Below are 25,230 nucleotides of genomic sequence, written 5' to 3' on the forward strand. Positions count from 1 at the left end.
GATGGACGTTTTCGTTGCTTCCAAGTGTTGCCTATGGTAACTATTGCTGGAGTGCAGGATTGCCAGCCTGTGACTTTTGGATTTTCATTTTCTCAGGTGATACACCCAGCAGTGGGTATGATTGATTGACTGGTATGGTAGCTCAATGTTACCTTTTCAAGGCACCTCAGTTGTGCTTTCATTAGTGGCTCTTACCACGTCCCCCTTAGAATCGAGGGTACTCATTTCTCCACAATCACGTCAGCATTTATTGTTTGCAGCATTTTTGTCGAGGGCCATTCTGACTGGTGTGAGCTGATAGGTTTTTGTAATTTGGGTTGACATGTCTCTAAAAATTCCTAAAATTCATCATTTTTCCACGCCTTTTTCTTTTGTGTTAAAAGAAAAAAGAAAAAAAAAGTGTGAGTACAATCTACCTCTTCAAATTGTCTTTTTGGAAGGTTGCACTCTTGAATTTTTTGGTCGATTTTCGACCTCAGTATTTTTTGGAGGGCAGGTGACATTTACAGAACTGAATTGGTGAATATTTAGTGACCTTTTGCAGTGGGTTTAAAGCTGCTGTTGTGGGAAACGGCCACAAGGAGGCAGCATTTCTCCATTCCCGAATCTGGGTACTAGGGCAGCAGAGCCGTTCTGGAAGTCGTTTACCTGGGTTGTAAATTTGAATGGAATGTGCCAGGAAAACCACCCATAAGTTTATGTCTCATTACTTCTAGTTCGTTGTTTTAATTTTTTACATTGGGGTAATGGTTCGAATGTTGTTTGTCCAAGGTGTACACACTCTGGTTCATTTACACATATATATCTATTTATGTAGAGATCCTCTTCCCATGTAAATTATTACAGAGTGTTCCATCAACCTCCCTTGCTATATGGTCGGTCTTTTTGATATATGTATATAATATGAATTTGTATACAGATGGTAACGCTAATCTTCATTTATCCATTCCCCCCACCTTTCCTTTTAGGTAAGCATAGTTTTTTTTTATAAGTCTGTGATTGCCTTTCCCTGTGGAAATATGTTCATTTGTGTCAGTTATTAGATAACGCCTATAAGTGATTTCATAGGATATAGGACTTTTGCTTTCCGACTTCCCTCATGTTCTGTGATTATCTCCAAGATCATCTATGGTGCCTCCAAGAGCAGTGTTTCATGGTTTTCCATGGCTAGTATTCATTGTGTACATGGACCACTTCTTGTTGATCCCTTCATCCGTTGATGGACATTTTGGTTGCTTCACTGTCTTGTCTATTGTGAATAAGGCTGCAGTGCAGCTTTTGCAGCCCGGGTCTTCTTGATTCTGGTCTTCTCAGGTGAGAGGCCCATTGGTGCGCCTGCTGGATTGAATGGTACCTCAATTTCTCCTTTTAAACGCAGCTCCTTTCTGTTCTCATTATTGGCTGTTAACCACTTTACATCTCACCAGCAGCTAGAGGGTACAGAGTTCTCTAAAACCTCTTCAGCATTGATTGTTTGTAGGCTTTTTGCTGATGGTCAGTCGACTGGTGTGAGTTGAAAACTTTTTGTAGATTAGATTGCATGAGTCTAATACTTCCTGAGGTCGAGCTTTTATCCATTTTCCTTTTTCTAAAAAGAGAGTGAGTAAAACTTACCTCTTCATACTATCTTCTTGAAAATGTTGCCTGTTTTGAATTGTTTTATCCATTCCCTACCTCAGCACAATTTTGAGGGCAGGTGTCCTTTACAGCCCTGAGTCCTTGTGAATGTTAAGTGACCATTAGCTGTGGGTTAAAAGCTGCTCTTGCGGGAATGGGCCACAAGGCGGCAGCATTTCTCCTTTACCAAATCTGGTTACTAGGGCAACAGAGCCTTACTGGAAGTGGTGTTCTAGGTTGTAAATTAGAATGGAATGTGCCAGGAAAAAGCCCTTTAAGTTTATGTCTCATTACTTCTTGTTCGTAGTTTTAAGTTAATTTTTATTTTTTATCACAGCAAACTTGATTACAATGTTTTGTTTGTTCTAGGTGTGCAAGATGTGCTTCTTTCACACATATACATATATCTATTCTTCTTCAGATCCTTTTCCCATGTAGGTTATGACACAATGTTGAGTAGTCTTCCCTTGGTATTCCGTAGATCTTTGGTGATTATATATTTCACATGTGTTTGTATCTCTCCGTTAACCTCAATATGGTAGTGTATCCAATCCTCACACCTTTCCATTTGGCGAAGCATAAGTTTTTGTACTGAATCTGTGATTGCCTTTCTATGTGGAAGTATCTTCGTTTGTTTCAATTTTTAGGTAACACCTGTATGTGATATGATAGGATATGTGTCTTTCACTGACTCACTTACTACAAGTTGCGTGATTACTTCTAGACTCATCTGTGGTGCTGCAAATGGCATTGTTTCATTTTTTCGCTAGCTCATATTCCATGTGTACATGTAGCAGTTCTTCTTTGTCCACCCATCTGTCGGTGGACTTTTTGGTTACTTCCATATCTTGGCTATTGTAATACTATGCAATGCAGATTTGCCTGCCTGTGTCTTTCCAATTCTGTCTTCTTAGGTTATAGCTCCAGGAATGGGTCTGTTGGATCATATGGTAGCTCAATGTTTACCTTTTAAAGGCACCTCCATTCTGTTCTCTTTAGTGGCTCTTTCCAGGTTACGTCCCATGTAAAGTTGAGGGTATGCACTTCTCCACAGCACCTTCAGCATTTATTCTTTGTAGTTTTTTGCTGATGGTTATTCTGACTGGTTTGAGCTGATACCTCTTTGTGGTTGAATTTGCATGTGTCTCATAATGCGTTGAAATTGAGCTTTAAGACATGTGCTTTTTATTTTTCCAGCTGTGATTAGAGCTTAGTTCTTCAAAGTGTTTACTTGAAGTATGTGTCACCTTTTGAAATATTTTGGCCATTACCTCCCTCAAGACATTTTGAGGGCAGGTTTCATTTACAGCCCTGCAGTACTAGTTCATATGAAGTGACCATTAACTCAAGCTTTAAACCTGCTTTTGCAGGTAACGGCCAGAGGGCGGCAGCCTTTCTACGTTCCCCACGCTGGTACTAGGGAAACAGACCTACCAGCCAGTGGTGTTCTTCGGTTATAAATTAGAGTGGAATGTGCCCGGAGAAACCCACAGTTGCTGATGTCTCCTTACATTTGTTTGTTTTTTAAATTTAATTTACATTTTTTACTGGAGTACTATTCCGTTGTATACATGGACCACTTCTTCTTGGTGCATTCCTCTGTTGATGGACATTTTTGTTGCTTCCATGTGTTGACTATGGTAAGTATTGCTGGCGTACAGGTTTGCCAGCCTGTGACTTTTTGATTCTCATTTTCTCAGGTGATAGGCTCAGCAGATGGTATGCTTGATTCACTGGTAGCTCAATGTTTACCTTTTCAAAGCACCTCCATTGTGTTTACAGGAATGGTTCTTACCACGTCCCCCTTAGAGCTCAGGGTACACATTTCTCCACAATCCCTTCAGCATGTATTGTTTGCAGCATTTTTGCTGATGGCCATTCTGACTGCTGTGAGCTGATAGGTATTTGTAATTTCCGTTTGCCTATCTTTAAAAATTCCTAAACTTTATCATTTTCCCACGCCTTTTTCTTTTCACTTAAAAGAAAAAACCGTGTGTACAATATACCTCTTGAAATTGTCTTCTTCGAAGGTTGCCCTCTTTTCAATTTTTTCGTCGATTTTTGACCCCAGAAATTTATTGGAGGGCAGGTGTCATTTACAGAACTGCAAGTTGGTGAATATTTAGTGACCTTTCGCAGTGGGTTTAAAGCTGCTGTTGTGGGAAACGGCCACAAGGAGGCAGCATTTCTCCATTCCCCAATCTGGGTACTAGGGCAGCAGAGCCTTTCTGGAAGTCGTTGTCCTAGGTTGTAAATGAGAATGGAATTTGCCAGGAGAAATCCCCATAAGTTTATGTCTCATTACTTCTTCTTGGCTTTTTACATTTTTTTAATCAGAGTAAAGATTAGAATATTGTTTTTCCTAGGTGTACACAATCTGGTTCATTTGTACATTATCTACGTCTATTAATGTACAGATCCTCTTCCCATGTAAAATATTACAGTGTTCCATAGACCTCCCTTGCTATATGTTCGGTCTTTTTGATACATGTATATAATATGTATTTGTATACGTATAGTAACACTATTCTTCATTTATCAATTCCCCCCTCCTTTCCTTTTAGATGAGCATAGTTTGTTTTCTAAGCCCGTGAGTGTCTTTCTCTTTGGAAATATGTTCATTTGTGTCAGTTATTACATAATGCCATAAGTGATATTATAGGATATAGGTCTTTTGCTTTCCGTCCTACTTCATGTTTTGTGATTATCTCCAGGCTCATGTATGGTGCCTCAAAGAGCAGTGCTTCAATGATTTCCATGGCTAATATTCCATTGTGGACATGGACCACTTCTTCTTGGTGCATTCCTCTGTTGATGGACGTTTTCGTTGCTTCCAAGTGTTGCCTATGGTAACTATTGCTGGAGAGCAGGATTGCCAGCCTGTGACTTTTGGATTTTCATTTTCTCAGGTGATACACCCAGCAGTGGGTATGATTGATTGACTGGTATGGTAGCTCAATGTTACCTTTTCAAGGCACCTCAGTTGTGCTTTCATTAGTGGCTCTTACCACGTCCCCCTTAGAATCGAGGGTACTCATTTCTCCACAATCACGTCAGCATTTATTGTTTGCAGCATTTTTGTCGAGGGCCATTCTGACTGGTGTGAGCTGATAGGTTTTTGTAATTTGGGTTGACATGTCTCTAAAAATTCCTAAAATTCATCATTTTTCCACGCCTTTTTCTTTTGTGTTAAAAGAAAAAAGAAAAAAAAAGTGTGAGTACAATCTACCTCTTCAAATTGTCTTTTTGGAAGGTTGCACTCTTGAATTTTTTGGTCGATTTTCGACCTCAGTATTTTTTGGAGGGCGGGTGACATTTACAGAACTGAACTGGTGAATATTTAGTGACCTTTTGCAGTGGGTTTAAAGCTGCTGTTGTGGGAAACGGCCACAAGGAGGCAGCATTTCTCCATTCCCGAATCTGGGTACTAGGGCAGCAGAGCCGTTCTGGAAGTCGTTTACCTGGGTTGTAAATTTGAATGGAATGTGCCAGGAAAACCACCCATAAGTTTATGTCTCATTACTTCTAGTTCGTTGTTTTAATTTTTTACATTGGGGTAATGGTTCGAATGTTGTTTGTCCAAGGTGTACACACTCTGGTTCATTTACACATTATATATATCTATTTATGTAGAGATCCTCTTCCCATGTAAATTATTACAGAGTGTTCCATCAACCTCCCTTGCTATATGGTCGGTCTTTTTGATATATGTATATAATATGAATTTGTATACAGATGGTAACGCTAATCTTCATTTATCCATTCCCCCCACCTTTCCTTTTAGGTAAGCATAGTTTTTTTTTATAAGTCTGTGATTGCCTTTCCCTGTGGAAATATGTTCATTTGTGTCAGTTATTAGATAACGCCTATAAGTGATTTCATAGGATATAGGACTTTTGCTTTCCGACTTCCCTCATGTTCTGTGATTATCTCCAAGATCATCTATGGTGCCTCCAAGAGCAGTGTTTCATGGTTTTCCATGGCTAGTATTCATTGTGTACATGGACCACTTCTTGTTGATCCCTTCATCCGTTGATGGACATTTTGGTTGCTTCACTGTCTTGTCTATTGTGAATAAGGCTGCAGTGCAGCTTTTGCAGCCCGGGTCTTCTTGATTCTGGTCTTCTCAGGTGAGAGGCCCATTGGTGCGCCTGCTGGATTGAATGGTACCTCAATTTCTCCTTTTAAACGCAGCTCCTTTCTGTTCTCATTATTGGCTGTTAACCACTTTACATCTCACCAGCAGCTAGAGGGTACAGAGTTCTCTAAAACCTCTTCAGCATTGATTGTTTGTAGGCTTTTTGCTGATGGTCAGTCGACTGGTGTGAGTTGAAAACTTTTTGTAGATTAGATTGCATGAGTCTAATACTTCCTGAGGTCGAGCTTTTATCCATTTTCCTTTTTCTAAAAAGAGAGTGAGTAAAACTTACCTCTTCATACTATCTTCTTGAAAATGTTGCCTGTTTTGAATTGTTTTATCCATTCCCTACCTCAGCACAATTTTGAGGGCAGGTGTCCTTTACAGCCCTGAGTCCTTGTGAATGTTAAGTGACCATTAGCTGTGGGTTAAAAGCTGCTCTTGCGGGAATGGGCCACAAGGCGGCAGCATTTCTCCTTTACCAAATCTGGTTACTAGGGCAACAGAGCCTTACTGGAAGTGGTGTTCTAGGTTGTAAATTAGAATGGAATGTGCCAGGAAAAAGCCCTTTAAGTTTATGTCTCATTACTTCTTGTTCGTAGTTTTAAGTTAATTTTTATTTTTTATCACAGCAAACTTGATTACAATGTTTTGTTTGTTCTAGGTGTGCAAGATGTGCTTCTTTCACACATATACATATATCTATTCTTCTTCAGATCCTTTTCCCATGTAGGTTATGACACAATGTTGAGTAGTCTTCCCTTGGTATTCCGTAGATCTTTGGTGATTATATATTTCACATGTGTTTGTATCTCTCCGTTAACCTCAATATGGTAGTGTATCCAATCCTCACACCTTTCCATTTGGCGAAGCATAAGTTTTTGTACTGAATCTGTGATTGCCTTTCTATGTGGAAGTATCTTCGTTTGTTTCAATTTTTAGGTAACACCTGTATGTGATATGATAGGATATGTGTCTTTCACTGACTCACTTACTACAAGTTGCGTGATTACTTCTAGACTCATCTGTGGTGCTGCAAATGGCATTGTTTCATTTTTTCGCTAGCTCATATTCCATGTGTACATGTAGCAGTTCTTCTTTGTCCACCCATCTGTCGGTGGACTTTTTGGTTACTTCCATATCTTGGCTATTGTAATACTATGCAATGCAGATTTGCCTGCCTGTGTCTTTCCAATTCTGTCTTCTTAGGTTATAGCTCCAGGAATGGGTCTGTTGGATCATATGGTAGCTCAATGTTTACCTTTTAAAGGCACCTCCATTCTGTTCTCTTTAGTGGCTCTTTCCAGGTTACGTCCCATGTAAAGTTGAGTGTATGCACTTCTCCACAGCACCTTCAGCATTTATTCTTTGTAGTTTTTTTGCTGATGGTTATTCTGACTGGTTTGAGCTGATACCTCTTTGTGGTTGAATTTGCATGTGTCTCATAATGCGTTGAAATTGAGCTTTAAGACATGTGCTTTTTATTTTTCCAGCTGTGATTAGAGCTTAGTTCTTCAAAGTGTTTACTTGAAGTATGTGTCACCTTTTGAAATATTTTGGCCATTACCTCCCTCAAGACATTTTGAGGGCAGGTTTCATTTACAGCCCTGCAGTACTAGTTCATATGAAGTGACCATTAACTCAAGCTTTAAACCTGCTTTTGCAGGTAACAGCCAGAGGGCGGCAGCCTTTCTACGTTCCCCACGCTGGTACTAGGGAAACAGACCTACCAGCCAGTGGTGTTCTTCGGTTATAAATTAGAGTGGAATGTGCCCGGAGAAACCCACAGTTGCTGATGTCTCCTTACATTTGTTTGTTTTTTAAATTTAATTTACATTTTTTACTGGAGTACTATTCCGTTGTATACATGGACCACTTCTTCTTGGTGCATTCCTCTGTTGATGGACATTTTTGTTGCTTCCATGTGTTGACTATGGTAAGTATTGCTGGCGTACAGGTTTGCCAGCCTGTGACTTTTTGATTCTCATTTTCTCAGGTGATAGGCTCAGCAGATGGTATGCTTGATTCACTGGTAGCTCAATGTTTACCTTTTCAAAGCACCTCCATTGTGTTTACAGGAATGGTTCTTACCACGTCCCCCTTAGAGCTCAGGGTACACATTTCTCCACAATCCCTTCAGCATGTATTGTTTGCAGCATTTTTGCTGATGGCCATTCTGACTGCTGTGAGCTGATAGGTATTTGTAATTTCCGTTTGCCTATCTTTAAAAATTCCTAAACTTTATCATTTTCCCACGCCTTTTTCTTTTCACTTAAAAGAAAAAACCGTGTGTACAATATACCTCTTGAAATTGTCTTCTTCGAAGGTTGCCCTCTTTTCAATTTTTTCGTCGATTTTTGACCCCAGAAATTTATTGGAGGGCAGGTGTCATTTACAGAACTGCAAGTTGGTGAATATTTAGTGACCTTTCGCAGTGGGTTTAAAGCTGCTGTTGTGGGAAACGGCCACAAGGAGGCAGCATTTCTCCATTCCCCAATCTGGGTACTAGGGCAGCAGAGCCTTTCTGGAAGTCGTTGTCCTAGGTTGTAAATGAGAATGGAATTTGCCAGGAGAAATCCCCATAAGTTTATGTCTCATTACTTCTTCTTGGCTTTTTACATTTTTTTAATCAGAGTAAAGATTAGAATATTGTTTTTCCTAGGTGTACACAATCTGGTTCATTTGTACATTATCTACGTCTATTAATGTACAGATCCTCTTCCCATGTAAAATATTACAGTGTTCCATAGACCTCCCTTGCTATATGTTCGGTCTTTTTGATACATGTATATAATATGTATTTGTATACGTATAGTAACACTATTCTTCATTTATCAATTCCCCCCTCCTTTCCTTTTAGATGAGCATAGTTTGTTTTCTAAGCCCGTGAGTGTCTTTCTCTTTGGAAATATGTTCATTTGTGTCAGTTAGTACATAATGCCATAAGTGATATTATAGGATATAGGTCTTTTGCTTTCCGTCCTACTTCATGTTTTGTGATTATCTCCAGGCTCATGTATGGTGCCTCAAAGAGCAGTGCTTCAATGATTTCCATGGCTAATATTCCATTGTGGACATGGACCACTTCTTCTTGGTGCATTCCTCTGTTGATGGACGTTTTCGTTGCTTCCAAGTGTTGCCTATGGTAACTATTGCTGGAGTGCAGGATTGCCAGCCTGTGACTTTTGGATTTTCATTTTCTCAGGTGATACACCCAGCAGTGGGTATGATTGATTGACTGGTATGGTAGCTCAATGTTACCTTTTCAAGGCACCTCAGTTGTGCTTTCATTAGTGGCTCTTACCACGTCCCCCTTAGAATCGAGGGTACTCATTTCTCCACAATCACGTCAGCATTTATTGTTTGCAGCATTTTTGTCGAGGGCCATTCTGACTGGTGTGAGCTGATAGGTTTTTGTAATTTGGGTTGACATGTCTCTAAAAATTCCTAAAATTCATCATTTTTCCACGCCTTTTTCTTTTGTGTTAAAAGAAAAAAGAAAAAAAAAGTGTGAGTACAATCTACCTCTTCAAATTGTCTTTTTGGAAGGTTGCACTCTTGAATTTTTTGGTCGATTTTCGACCTCAGTATTTTTTGGAGGGCAGGTGACATTTACAGAACTGAATTGGTGAATATTTAGTGACCTTTTGCAGTGGGTTTAAAGCTGCTGTTGTGGGAAACGGCCACAAGGAGGCAGCATTTCTCCATTCCCGAATCTGGGTACTAGGGCAGCAGAGCCGTTCTGGAAGTCGTTTACCTGGGTTGTAAATTTGAATGGAATGTGCCAGGAAAACCACCCATAAGTTTATGTCTCATTACTTCTAGTTCGTTGTTTTAATTTTTTACATTGGGGTAATGGTTCGAATGTTGTTTGTCCAAGGTGTACACACTCTGGTTCATTTACACATATATATCTATTTATGTAGAGATCCTCTTCCCATGTAAATTATTACAGAGTGTTCCATCAACCTCCCTTGCTATATGGTCGGTCTTTTTGATATATGTATATAATATGAATTTGTATACAGATGGTAACGCTAATCTTCATTTATCCATTCCCCCCACCTTTCCTTTTAGGTAAGCATAGTTTTTTTTTATAAGTCTGTGATTGCCTTTCCCTGTGGAAATATGTTCATTTGTGTCAGTTATTAGATAACGCCTATAAGTGATTTCATAGGATATAGGACTTTTGCTTTCCGACTTCCCTCATGTTCTGTGATTATCTCCAAGATCATCTATGGTGCCTCCAAGAGCAGTGTTTCATGGTTTTCCATGGCTAGTATTCATTGTGTACATGGACCACTTCTTGTTGATCCCTTCATCCGTTGATGGACATTTTGGTTGCTTCACTGTCTTGTCTATTGTGAATAAGGCTGCAGTGCAGCTTTTGCAGCCCGGGTCTTCTTGATTCTGGTCTTCTCAGGTGAGAGGCCCATTGGTGCGCCTGCTGGATTGAATGGTACCTCAATTTCTCCTTTTAAACGCAGCTCCTTTCTGTTCTCATTATTGGCTGTTAACCACTTTACATCTCACCAGCAGCTAGAGGGTACAGAGTTCTCTAAAACCTCTTCAGCATTGATTGTTTGTAGGCTTTTTGCTGATGGTCAGTCGACTGGTGTGAGTTGAAAACTTTTTGTAGATTAGATTGCATGAGTCTAATACTTCCTGAGGTCGAGCTTTTATCCATTTTCCTTTTTCTAAAAAGAGAGTGAGTAAAACTTACCTCTTCATACTATCTTCTTGAAAATGTTGCCTGTTTTGAATTGTTTTATCCATTCCCTACCTCAGCACAATTTTGAGGGCAGGTGTCCTTTACAGCCCTGAGTCCTTGTGAATGTTAAGTGACCATTAGCTGTGGGTTAAAAGCTGCTCTTGCGGGAATGGGCCACAAGGCGGCAGCATTTCTCCTTTACCAAATCTGGTTACTAGGGCAACAGAGCCTTACTGGAAGTGGTGTTCTAGGTTGTAAATTAGAATGGAATGTGCCAGGAAAAAGCCCTTTAAGTTTATGTCTCATTACTTCTTGTTCGTAGTTTTAAGTTAATTTTTATTTTTTATCACAGCAAACTTGATTACAATGTTTTGTTTGTTCTAGGTGTGCAAGATGTGCTTCTTTCACACATATACATATATCTATTCTTCTTCAGATCCTTTTCCCATGTAGGTTATGACACAATGTTGAGTAGTCTTCCCTTGGTATTCCGTAGATCTTTGGTGATTATATATTTCACATGTGTTTGTATCTCTCCGTTAACCTCAATATGGTAGTGTATCCAATCCTCACACCTTTCCATTTGGCGAAGCATAAGTTTTTGTACTGAATCTGTGATTGCCTTTCTATGTGGAAGTATCTTCGTTTGTTTCAATTTTTAGGTAACACCTGTATGTGATATGATAGGATATGTGTCTTTCACTGACTCACTTACTACAAGTTGCGTGATTACTTCTAGACTCATCTGTGGTGCTGCAAATGGCATTGTTTCATTTTTTCGCTAGCTCATATTCCATGTGTACATGTAGCAGTTCTTCTTTGTCCACCCATCTGTCGGTGGACTTTTTGGTTACTTCCATATCTTGGCTATTGTAATACTATGCAATGCAGATTTGCCTGCCTGTGTCTTTCCAATTCTGTCTTCTTAGGTTATAGCTCCAGGAATGGGTCTGTTGGATCATATGGTAGCTCAATGTTTACCTTTTAAAGGCACCTCCATTCTGTTCTCTTTAGTGGCTCTTTCCAGGTTACGTCCCATGTAAAGTTGAGGGTATGCACTTCTCCACAGCACCTTCAGCATTTATTCTTTGTAGTTTTTTGCTGATGGTTATTCTGACTGGTTTGAGCTGATACCTCTTTGTGGTTGAATTTGCATGTGTCTCATAATGCGTTGAAATTGAGCTTTAAGACATGTGCTTTTTATTTTTCCAGCTGTGATTAGAGCTTAGTTCTTCAAAGTGTTTACTTGAAGTATGTGTCACCTTTTGAAATATTTTGGCCATTACCTCCCTCAAGACATTTTGAGGGCAGGTTTCATTTACAGCCCTGCAGTACTAGTTCATATGAAGTGACCATTAACTCAAGCTTTAAACCTGCTTTTGCAGGTAACGGCCAGAGGGCGGCAGCCTTTCTACGTTCCCCACGCTGGTACTAGGGAAACAGACCTACCAGCCAGTGGTGTTCTTCGGTTATAAATTAGAGTGGAATGTGCCCGGAGAAACCCACAGTTGCTGATGTCTCCTTACATTTGTTTGTTTTTTAAATTTAATTTACATTTTTTACTGGAGTACTATTCCGTTGTATACATGGACCACTTCTTCTTGGTGCATTCCTCTGTTGATGGACATTTTTGTTGCTTCCATGTGTTGACTATGGTAAGTATTGCTGGCGTACAGGTTTGCCAGCCTGTGACTTTTTGATTCTCATTTTCTCAGGTGATAGGCTCAGCAGATGGTATGCTTGATTCACTGGTAGCTCAATGTTTACCTTTTCAAAGCACCTCCATTGTGTTTACAGTAATGGTTCTTACCACGTCCCCCTTAGAGCTCAGGGTACACATTTCTCCACAATCCCTTCAGCATGTATTGTTTGCAGCATTTTTGCTGATGGCCATTCTGACTGCTGTGAGCTGATAGGTATTTGTAATTTCCGTTTGCCTATCTTTAAAAATTCCTAAACTTTATCATTTTCCCACGCCTTTTTCTTTTCACTTAAAAGAAAAAACCGTGTGTACAATATACCTCTTGAAATTGTCTTCTTCGAAGGTTGCCCTCTTTTCAATTTTTTCGTCGATTTTTGACCCCAGAAATTTATTGGAGGGCAGGTGTCATTTACAGAACTGCAAGTTGGTGAATATTTAGTGACCTTTCGCAGTGGGTTTAAAGCTGCTGTTGTGGGAAACGGCCACAAGGAGGCAGCATTTCTCCATTCCCCAATCTGGGTACTAGGGCAGCAGAGCCTTTCTGGAAGTCGTTGTCCTAGGTTGTAAATGAGAATGGAATTTGCCAGGAGAAATCCCCATAAGTTTATGTCTCATTACTTCTTCTTGGCTTTTTACATTTTTTTAATCAGAGTAAAGATTAGAATATTGTTTTTCCTAGGTGTACACAATCTGGTTCATTTGTACATTATCTACGTCTATTAATGTACAGATCCTCTTCCCATGTAAAATATTACAGTGTTCCATAGACCTCCCTTGCTATATGTTCGGTCTTTTTGATACATGTATATAATATGTATTTGTATACGTATAGTAACACTATTCTTCATTTATCAATTCCCCCCTCCTTTCCTTTTAGATGAGCATAGTTTGTTTTCTAAGCCCGTGAGTGTCTTTCTCTTTGGAAATATGTTCATTTGTGTCAGTTATTACATAATGCCATAAGTGATATTATAGGATATAGGTCTTTTGCTTTCCGTCCTACTTCATGTTTTGTGATTATCTCCAGGCTCATGTATGGTGCCTCAAAGAGCAGTGCTTCAATGATTTCCATGGCTAATATTCCATTGTGGACATGGACCACTTCTTCTTGGTGCATTCCTCTGTTGATGGACGTTTTCGTTGCTTCCAAGTGTTGCCTATGGTAACTATTGCTGGAGAGCAGGATTGCCAGCCTGTGACTTTTGGATTTTCATTTTCTCAGGTGATACACCCAGCAGTGGGTATGATTGATTGACTGGTATGGTAGCTCAATGTTACCTTTTCAAGGCACCTCAGTTGTGCTTTCATTAGTGGCTCTTACCACGTCCCCCTTAGAATCGAGGGTACTCATTTCTCCACAATCACGTCAGCATTTATTGTTTGCAGCATTTTTGTCGAGGGCCATTCTGACTGGTGTGAGCTGATAGGTTTTTGTAATTTGGGTTGACATGTCTCTAAAAATTCCTAAAATTCATCATTTTTCCACGCCTTTTTCTTTTGTGTTAAAAGAAAAAAGAAAAAAAAAGTGTGAGTACAATCTACCTCTTCAAATTGTCTTTTTGGAAGGTTGCACTCTTGAATTTTTTGGTCGATTTTCGACCTCAGTATTTTTTGGAGGGCAGGTGACATTTACAGAACTGAATTGGTGAATATTTAGTGACCTTTTGCAGTGGGTTTAAAGCTGCTGTTGTGGGAAACGGCCACAAGGAGGCAGCATTTCTCCATTCCCGAATCTGGGTACTAGGGCAGCAGAGCCGTTCTGGAAGTCGTTTACCTGGGTTGTAAATTTGAATGGAATGTGCCAGGAAAACCACCCATAAGTTTATGTCTCATTACTTCTAGTTCGTTGTTTTAATTTTTTACATTGGGGTAATGGTTCGAATGTTGTTTGTCCAAGTTGTACACACTCTGGTTCATTTACACATTATATATATCTATTTATGTAGAGATCCTCTTCCCATGTAAATTATTACAGAGTGTTCCATCAACCTCCCTTGCTATATGGTCGGTCTTTTTGATATATGTATATAATATGAATTTGTATACAGATGGTAACGCTAATCTTCATTTATCCATTCCCCCCACCTTTCCTTTTAGGTAAGCATAGTTTTTTTTTATAAGTCTGTGATTGCCTTTCCCTGTGGAAATATGTTCATTTGTGTCAGTTATTAGATAACGCCTATAAGTGATTTCATAGGATATAGGACTTTTGCTTTCCGACTTCCCTCATGTTCTGTGATTATCTCCAAGATCATCTATGGTGCCTCCAAGAGCAGTGTTTCATGGTTTTCCATGGCTAGTATTCATTGTGTACATGGACCACTTCTTGTTGATCCCTTCATCCGTTGATGGACATTTTGGTTGCTTCACTGTCTTGTCTATTGTGAATAAGGCTGCAGTGCAGCTTTTGCAGCCCGGGTCTTCTTGATTCTGGTCTTCTCAGGTGAGAGGCCCATTGGTGCGCCTGCTGGATTGAATGGTACCTCAATTTCTCCTTTTAAACGCAGCTCCTTTCTGTTCTCATTATTGGCTGTTAACCACTTTACATCTCACCAGCAGCTAGAGGGTACAGAGTTCTCTAAAACCTCTTCAGCATTGATTGTTTGTAGGCTTTTTGCTGATGGTCAGTCGACTGGTGTGAGTTGAAAACTTTTTGTAGATTAGATTGCATGAGTCTAATACTTCCTGAGGTCGAGCTTTTATCCATTTTCCTTTTTCTAAAAAGAGAGTGAGTAAAACTTACCTCTTCATACTATCTTCTTGAAAATGTTGCCTGTTTTGAATTGTTTTATCCATTCCCTACCTCAGCACAATTTTGAGGGCAGGTGTCCTTTACAGCCCTGAGTCCTTGTGAATGTTAAGTGACCATTAGCTGTGGGTTAAAAGCTGCTCTTGCGGGAATGGGCCACAAGGCGGCAGCATTTCTCCTTTACCAAATCTGGTTACTAGGGCAACAGAGCCTTACTGGAAGTGGTGTTCTAGGTTGTAAATTAGAATGGAATGTGCCAGGAAAAAGCCCTTTAAGTTTATGTCTCATTACTTCTTGTTCGTAGTTTTAAGTTAATTTTTATTTTTTATCACAGCAAAGTTGATTACAATGTTTTGTTTGTTCTAGGTGTGCAAGATGTGCTTCTTTCACACATATACATATATCTATTCTTCTTCAGATCCTTTTCCCATGTAGGTTATGACACAATGTTGAGTAGTCTTCCCTTGGTATTCCGTAGATCTTTGGTGATTATATATTTCACATGTGTTTGTATCTCTCCGTTAACCTCAATATGGTAGTGTATCCAATCCTCACACCTTTCCATTTGGCGAAGCATAAGTTTTTGTACTGAATCTGTGATTGCCTTTCTCTGTGGAAGTATCTTCGTTTGTTTCAATTTTTAGGTAACACCTGTATGTGATATGATAGGATATGTGTCTTTCACTGACTCACTTACTACAAGTTGCGTGATTACTTCTAGACTCATCTGTGGTGCTGCAAATGGCATTGTTTCATTTTTTCGCTAGCTCATATTCCATGTGTACATGTAGCAGTTCTTCTTTGTCCACCCATCTGTCGGTGGACTTTTTGGTTACTTCCATATCTTGGCTATTGTAATACTATGCAATGCAGATTTGCCTGCCTGTGTCTTTCCAATTCTGTCTTCTTAGGTTATAGCTCCAGGAATGGGTCTGTTGGATCATATGGTAGCTCAATGTTTACCTTTTAAAGGCACCTCCATTCTGTTCTCTTTAGTGGCTCTTTCCAGGTTACGTCCCACGTAAAGTTGAGGGTATGCACTTCTCCACAGCACCTTCAGCATTTATTCTTTGTAGTTTTTTTGCTGATGGTTATTCTGACTGGTTTGAGCTGATACCTCTTTGTGGTTGAATTTGCATATGTCTCATAATGCGTTGAAATTGAGCTTTAAGACATGTGCTTTTTATTTTTCCAGCTGTGATTAGAGCTTAGTTCTTCAAAGTGTTTACTTGAAGTATGTGTCACCTTTTGAAATATTTTGGCCATTACCTCCCGCAAGACATTTTGAGGGCAGGTTTCATTTACAGCCCTGCAGTACTAGTTCATATGAAGTGACCATTAACTCAAGCTTTAAACCTGCTTTTGCAGGTAACGGCCAGAGGGCGGCAGCCTTTCTACGTTCCCCACGCTGGTACTAGGGAAACAGACCTACCAGCCAGTGGTGTTCTTCGGTTATAAATTAGAGTGGATTGTGCCCGGAGAAACCCACAGTTGCTGATGTCTCCTTACATTTGTTTGTTTTTTAAATTTAATTTATATTTTTTACTGGAGTACTATTCCGTTGTATACATGGACCACTTCTTCTTGGTGCATTCCTCTGTTGATGGACATTTTTGTTGCTTCCATGTGTTGACTATGGTAAGTATTGCTGGCGTACAGGTTTGCCAGCCTGTGACTTTTTGATTCTCATTTTCTCAAGTGATAGGCTCAGCAGATGGTATGCTTGATTCACTGGTAGCTCAATGTTTACCTTTTCAAAGCACCTCCATTGTGTTTACAGGAATGGTTCTTACCACGTCCCCCTTAGAGCTCAGGGTACACATTTCTCCACAATCCCTTCAGCATGTATTGTTTGCAGCATTTTTGCTGATGGCCATTCTGACTGCTGTGATCTGATAGGTATTTGTAATTTCCGTTTGCCTATCTTTAAAAATTCCTAAACTTTATCATTTTCCCACGCCTTTTTCTTTTCACTTAAAAGAAAAAACCGTGTGTACAATATACCTCTTGAAATTGTCTTCTTCGAAGGTTGCCCTCTTTTCAATTTTTTCGTCGATTTTTGACCCCAGAAATTTATTGGAGGGCAGGTGTCATTTACAGAACTGCAAGTTGGTGAATATTTAGTGACCTTTCGCAGTGGGTTTAAAGCTGCTGTTGTGGGAAACGGCCACAAGGAGGCAGCATTTCTCCATTCCCCAATCTGGGTACTAGGGCAGCAGAGCCTTTCTGGAAGTCGTTGTCCTAGGTTGTAAATGAGAATGGAATTTGCCAGGAGAAATCCCCATAAGTTTATGTCTCATTACTTCTTCTTGGCTTTTTACATTTTTTTAATCAGAGTAAAGATTAGAATATTGTTTTTCCTAGGTGTACACAATCTGGTTCATTTGTACATTATCTACGTCTATTAATGTACAGATCCTCTTCCCATGTAAAATATTACAGTGTTCCATAGACCTCCCTTGCTATATGTTCGGTCTTTTTGATACATGTATATAATATGTATTTGTATACGTATAGTAACACTATTCTTCATTTATCAATTCCCCCCTCCTTTCCTTTTAGATGAGCATAGTTTGTTTTCTAAGCCCGTGAGTGTCTTTCTCTTTGGAAATATGTTCATTTGTGTCAGTTATTACATAATGCCATAAGTGATATTATAGGATATAGGTCTTTTGCTTTCCGTCCTACTTCATGTTTTGTGATTATCTCCAGGCTCATGTATGGTGCCTCAAAGAGCAGTGCTTCAATGATTTCCATGGCTAATATTCCATTGTGGACATGGACCACTTCTTCTTGGTGCATTCCTCTGTTGATGGACGTTTTCGTTGCTTCCAAGTGTTGCCTATGGTAACTATTGCTGGAGAGCAGGATTGCCAGCCTGTGACTTTTGGATTTTCATTTTCTCAGGTGATACACCCAGCAGTGGGTATGATTGATTGACTGGTATGGTAGCTCAATGTTACCTTTTCAAGGCACCTCAGTTGTGCTTTCATTAGTGGCTCTTACCACGTCCCCCTTAGAATCGAGGGTACTCATTTCTCCACAATCACGTCAGCATTTATTGTTTGCAGCATTTTTGTCGAGGGCCATTCTGACTGGTGTGAGCTGATAGGTTTTTGTAATTTGGGTTGACATGTCTCTAAAAATTCCTAAAATTCATCATTTTTCCACGCCTTTTTCTTTTGTGTTAAAAGAAAAAAGAAAAAAAAAGTGTGAGTACAATCTACCTCTTCAAATTGTCTTTTTGGAAGGTTGCACTCTTGAATTTTTTGGTCGATTTTCGACCTCAGTATTTTTTGGAGGGCAGGTGACATTTACAGAACTGAATTGGTGAATATTTAGTGACCTTTTGCAGTGGGTTTAAAGCTGCTGTTGTGGGAAACGGCCACAAGGAGGCAGCATTTCTCCATTCCCGAATCTGGGTACTAGGGCAGCAGAGCCGTTCTGGAAGTCGTTTACCTGGGTTGTAAATTTGAATGGAATGTGCCAGGAAAACCACCCATAAGTTTATGTCTCATTACTTCTAGTTCGTTGTTTTAATTTTTTACATTGGGGTAATGGTTCGAATGTTGTTTGTCCAAGGTGTACACACTCTGGTTCATTTACACATTATATATATATCTATTTATGTAGAGATCCTCTTCCCATGTAAATTATTACAGAGTGTTCCATCAACCTCCCTTGCTATATGGTCGGTCTTTTTGATATATGTATATAATATGAATTTGTATACAGATGGTAACGCTAATCTTCATTTATCCATTCCCCCCACCTTTCCTTTTAGGTAAGCATAGTTTTTTTTTATAAGTCTGTGATTGCCTTTCCCTGTGGAAATATGTTCATTTGTGTCAGTTATTAGATAACGCCTATAAGTGATTTCATAGGATATAGGACTTTTGCTTTCCGACTTCCCTCATGTTCTGTGATTATCTCCAAGATCATCTATGGTGCCTCCAAGAGCAGTGTTTCATGGTTTTCCATGGCTAGTATTCATTGTGTACATGGACCACTTCTTGTTGATCCCTTCATCCGTTGATGGACATTTTGGTTGCTTCACTGTCTTGTCTATTGTGAATAAGGCTGCAGTGCAGCTTTTGCAGCCCGGGTCTTCTTGATTCTGGTCTTCTCAGGTGAGAGGCCCATTGGTGCGCCTGCTGGATTGAATGGTACCTCAGTTTCTCCTTTTAAACGCAGCTCCTTTCTGTTCTCATTATTGGCTGTTAACCACTTTACATCTCACCAGCAGCTAGAGGGTACAGAGTTCTCTAAAACCTCTTCAGCATTGATTGTTTGTAGGCTTTTTGCTGATGGTCAGTCGACTGGTGTGAGTTGAAAACTTTTTGTAGATTAGATTGCATGAGTCTAATACTTCCTGAGGTTGAGCTTTTATCCATTTTCCTTTTTCTAAAAGGAGAGTGAGTAAAACTTACCTCTTCATACTATCTTCTTGAAAATGTTGCCTGTTTTGAATTGTTTTATCCATTCCCTACCTCAGCACAATTTTGAGGGCAGGTGTCCTTTACAGCCCTGAGTCCTTGTGAATGTTAAGTGACCATTAGCTGTGGGTTAAAAGCTGCTCTTGCGGGAATGGGCCACAAGGCGGCAGCATTTCTCCTTTACCAAATCTGGTTACTAGGGCAACAGAGCCTTACTGGAAGTGGTGTTCTAGGTTGTAAATTAGAATGGAATGTGCCAGGAAAAAGCCCTTTAAGTATATGTCTCATTACTTCTTGTTTGTAGTTTTAAGTTAATTTTTATTTTTTATCACAGCAAACTTGATTACAATGTTTTGTTTGTTCTAGGTGTGCAAGATGTGCTTCTTTCACACATATACATATATCTATTCTTCTTCAGATCCTTTTCCCATGTAGGTTATGACACAATGTTGAGTAGTCTTCCCTTGGTATTCCGTAGATCTTTGGTGATTATATATTTCACATGTGTTTGTATCTCTCCGTTAACCTCAATATGGTAGTGTATCCAATCCTCACACCTTTCCATTTGGCGAAGCATAAGTTTTTGTACTGAATCTGTGATTGCCTTTCTATGTGGAAGTATCTTCGTTTGTTTCAATTTTTAGGTAACACCTGTATGTGATATGATAGGATATGTGTCTTTCACTGACTCACTTACTACAAGTTGCGTGATTACTTCTAGACTCATCTGTGGTGCTGCAAATGGCATTGTTTCATTTTTTCGCTAGCTCATATTCCATGTGTACATGTAGCAGTTCTTCTTTGTCCACCCATCTGTCGGTGGACTTTTTGGTTACTTCCATATCTTGGCTATTGTAATACTATGCAATGCAGATTTGCCTGCCTGTGTCTTTCCAATTCTGTCTTCTTAGGTTATAGCTCCAGGAATGGGTCTGTTGGATCATATGGTAGCTCAATGTTTACCTTTTAAAGGCACCTCCATTCTGTTCTCTTTAGTGGCTCTTTCCAGGTTACGTCCCATGTAAAGTTGAGGGTATGCACTTCTCCACAGCACCTTCAGCATTTATTCTTTGTAGTTTTTTGCTGATGGTTATTCTGACTGGTTTGAGCTGATACCTCTTTGTGGTTGAATTTGCATGTGTCTCATAATGCGTTGAAATTGAGCTTTAAGACATGTGCTTTTTATTTTTCCAGCTGTGATTAGAGCTTAGTTCTTCAAAGTGTTTACTTGAAGTATGTGTCACCTTTTGAAATATTTTGGCCATTACCTCCCTCAAGACATTTTGAGGGCAGGTTTCATTTACAGCCCTGCAGTACTAGTTCATATGAAGTGACCATTAACTCAAGCTTTAAACCTGCTTTTGCAGGTAACGGCCAGAGGGCGGCAGCCTTTCTACGTTCCCCACGCTGGTACTAGGGAAACAGACCTACCAGCCAGTGGTGTTCTTCGGTTATAAATTAGAGTGGAATGTGCCCGGAGAAACCCACAGTTGCTGATGTCTCCTTACATTTGTTTGTTTTTTAAATTTAATTTACATTTTTTACTGGAGTACTATTCCGTTGTATACATGGACCACTTCTTCTTGGTGCATTCCTCTGTTGATGGACATTTTTGTTGCTTCCATGTGTTGACTATGGTAAGTATTGCTGGCGTACAGGTTTGCCAGCCTGTGACTTTTTGATTCTCATTTTCTCAGGTGATAGGCTCAGCAGATGGTATGCTTGATTCACTGGTAGCTCAATGTTTACCTTTTCAAAGCACCTCCATTGTGTTTACAGTAATGGTTCTTACCACGTCCCCCTTAGAGCTCAGGGTACACATTTCTCCACAATCCCTTCAGCATGTATTGTTTGCAGCATTTTTGCTGATGGCCATTCTGACTGCTGTGAGCTGATAGGTATTTGTAATTTCCGTTTGCCTATCTTTAAAAATTCCTAAACTTTATCATTTTCCCACGCCTTTTTCTTTTCACTTAAAAGAAAAAACCGTGTGTACAATATACCTCTTGAAATTGTCTTCTTCGAAGGTTGCCCTCTTTTCAATTTTTTCGTCGATTTTTGACCCCAGAAATTTATTGGAGGGCAGGTGTCATTTACAGAACTGCAAGTTGGTGAATATTTAGTGACCTTTCGCAGTGGGTTTAAAGCTGCTGTTGTGGGAAACGGCCACAAGGAGGCAGCATTTCTCCATTCCCCAATCTGGGTACTAGGGCAGCAGAGCCTTTCTGGAAGTCGTTGTCCTAGGTTGTAAATGAGAATGGAATTTGCCAGGAGAAATCCCCATAAGTTTATGTCTCATTACTTCTTCTTGGCTTTTTACATTTTTTTAATCAGAGTAAAGATTAGAATATTGTTTTTCCTAGGTGTACACAATCTGGTTCATTTGTACATTATCTACGTCTATTAATGTACAGATCCTCTTCCCATGTAAAATATTACAGTGTTCCATAGACCTCCCTTGCTATATGTTCGGTCTTTTTGATACATGTATATAATATGTATTTGTATACGTATAGTAACACTATTCTTCATTTATCAATTCCCCCCTCCTTTCCTTTTAGATGAGCATAGTTTGTTTTCTAAGCCCGTGAGTGTCTTTCTCTTTGGAAATATGTTCATTTGTGTCAGTTATTACATAATGCCATAAGTGATATTATAGGATATAGGTCTTTTGCTTTCCGTCCTACTTCATGTTTTGTGATTATCTCCAGGCTCATGTATGGTGCCTCAAAGAGCAGTGCTTCAATGATTTCCATGGCTAATATTCCATTGTGGACATGGACCACTTCTTCTTGGTGCATTCCTCTGTTGATGGACGTTTTCGTTGCTTCCAAGTGTTGCCTATGGTAACTATTGCTGGAGAGCAGGATTGCCAGCCTGTGACTTTTGGATTTTCATTTTCTCAGGTGATACACCCAGCAGTGGGTATGATTGATTGACTGGTATGGTAGCTCAATGTTACCTTTTCAAGGCACCTCAGTTGTGCTTTCATTAGTGGCTCTTACCACGTCCCCCTTAGAATCGAGGGTACTCATTTCTCCACAATCACGTCAGCATTTATTGTTTGCAGCATTTTTGTCGAGGGCCATTCTGACTGGTGTGAGCTGATAGGTTTTTGTAATTTGGGTTGACATGTCTCTAAAAATTCCTAAAATTCATCATTTTTCCACGCCTTTTTCTTTTGTGTTAAAAGAAAAAAGAAAAAAAAAGTGTGAGTACAATCTACCTCTTCAAATTGTCTTTTTGGAAGGTTGCACTCTTGAATTTTTTGGTCGATTTTCGACCTCAGTATTTTTTGGAGGGCAGGTGACATTTACAGAACTGAATTGGTGAATATTTAGTGACCTTTTGCAGTGGGTTTAAAGCTGCTGTTGTGGGAAACGGCCACAAGGAGGCAGCATTTCTCCATTCCCGAATCTGGGTACTAGGGCAGCAGAGCCGTTCTGGAAGTCGTTTACCTGGGTTGTAAATTTGAATGGAATGTGCCAGGAAAACCACCCATAAGTTTATGTCTCATTACTTCTAGTTCGTTGTTTTAATTTTTTACATTGGGGTAATGGTTCGAATGTTGTTTGTCCAAGGTGTACACACTCTGGTTCATTTACACATTATATATATCTATTTATGTAGAGATCCTCTTCCCATGTAAATTATTACAGAGTGTTCCATCAACCTCCCTTGCTATATGGTCGGTCTTTTTGATATATGTATATAATATGAATTTGTATACAGATGGTAACGCTAATCTTCATTTATCCATTCCCCCCACCTTTCCTTTTAGGTAAGCATAGTTTTTTTTTATAAGTCTGTGATTGCCTTTCCCTGTGGAAATATGTTCATTTGTGTCAGTTATTAGATAACGCCTATAAGTGATTTCATAGGATATAGGACTTTTGCTTTCCGACTTCCCTCATGTTCTGTGATTATCTCCAAGATCATCTATGGTGCCTCCAAGAGCAGTGTTTCATGGTTTTCCATGGCTAGTATTCATTGTGTACATGGACCACTTCTTGTTGATCCCTTCATCCGTTGATGGACATTTTGGTTGCTTCACTGTCTTGTCTATTGTGAATAAGGCTGCAGTGCAGCTTTTGCAGCCCGGGTCTTCTTGATTCTGGTCTTCTCAGGTGAGAGGCCCATTGGTGGTCCTGCTGGATTGAATGGTACCTCAATTTCTCCTTTTAAACGCAGCTCCTTTCTGTTCTCATTATTGGCTGTTAACCACTTTACATCTCACCAGCAGCTAGAGGGTACAGAGTTCTCTAAAACCACTTCAGCATTGATTGTTTGTAGGCTTTTTGCTGATGGTCAGTCGACTGGTGTGAGTTGAAAACTTTTTGTAGATTAGATTGCATGAGTCTAATACTTCCTGAGGTTGAGCTTTTATCCATTTTCCTTTTTCTAAAAAGAGAGTGAGTAAAACTTACCTCTTCATACTATCTTCTTGAAAATGTTGCCTGTTTTGAATTGTTTTATCCATTCCCTACCTCAGCACAATTTTGAGGGCAGGTGTCCTTTACAGCCCTGAGTCCTTGTGAATGTTAAGTGACCATTAGCTGTGGGTTAAAAGCTGCTCTTGCGGGAATGGGCCACAAGGCGGCAGCATTTCTCCTTTACCAAATCTGGTTACTAGGGCAACAGAGCCTTACTGGAAGTGGTGTTCTAGGTTGTAAATTAGAATGGAATGTGCCAGGAAAAAGCCCTTTAAGTTTATGTCTCATTACTTCTTGTTCGTAGTTTTAAGTTAATTTTTATTTTTTATCACAGCAAAGTTGATTACAATGTTTTGTTTGTTCTAGGTGTGCAAGATGTGCTTCTTTCACACATATACATATATCTATTCTTCTTCAGATCCTTTTCCCATGTAGGTTATGACACAATGTTGAGTAGTCTTCCCTTGGTATTCCGTAGATCTTTGGTGATTATATATTTCACATGTGTTTGTATCTCTCCGTTAACCTCAATATGGTAGTGTATCCAATCCTCACACCTTTCCATTTGGCGAAGCATAAGTTTTTGTACTGAATCTGTGATTGCCTTTCTCTGTGGAAGTATCTTCGTTTGTTTCAATTTTTAGGTAACACCTGTATGTGATATGATAGGATATGTGTCTTTCACTGACTCACTTACTACAAGTTGCGTGATTACTTCTAGACTCATCTGTGGTGCTGCAAATGGCATTGTTTCATTTTTTCGCTAGCTCATATTCCATGTGTACATGTAGCAGTTCTTCTTTGTCCACCCATCTGTCGGTGGACTTTTTGGTTACTTCCATATCTTGGCTATTGTAATACTATGCAATGCAGATTTGCCTGCCTGTGTCTTTCCAATTCTGTCTTCTTAGGTTATAGCTCCAGGAATGGGTCTGTTGGATCATATGGTAGCTCAATGTTTACCTTTTAAAGGCACCTCCATTCTGTTCTCTTTAGTGGCTCTTTCCAGGTTACGTCCCACGTAAAGTTGAGGGTATGCACTTCTCCACAGCACCTTCAGCATTTATTCTTTGTAGTTTTTTTGCTGATGGTTATTCTGACTGGTTTGAGCTGATACCTCTTTGTGGTTGAATTTGCATATGTCTCATAATGCGTTGAAATTGAGCTTTAAGACATGTGCTTTTTATTTTTCCAGCTGTGATTAGAGCTTAGTTCTTCAAAGTGTTTACTTGAAGTATGTGTCACCTTTTGAAATATTTTGGCCATTACCTCCCGCAAGACATTTTGAGGGCAGGTTTCATTTACAGCCCTGCAGTACTAGTTCATATGAAGTGACCATTAACTCAAGCTTTAAACCTGCTTTTGCAGGTAACGGCCAGAGGGCGGCAGCCTTTCTACGTTCCCCACGCTGGTACTAGGGAAACAGACCTACCAGCCAGTGGTG

The sequence above is a fragment of the Eubalaena glacialis genome, chromosome 8 (assembly GCF_028564815.1).
Source record: "Eubalaena glacialis isolate mEubGla1 chromosome 8, mEubGla1.1.hap2.+ XY, whole genome shotgun sequence".
NCBI classification, from domain to species: Eukaryota; Metazoa; Chordata; class Mammalia; order Artiodactyla; family Balaenidae; genus Eubalaena; species Eubalaena glacialis.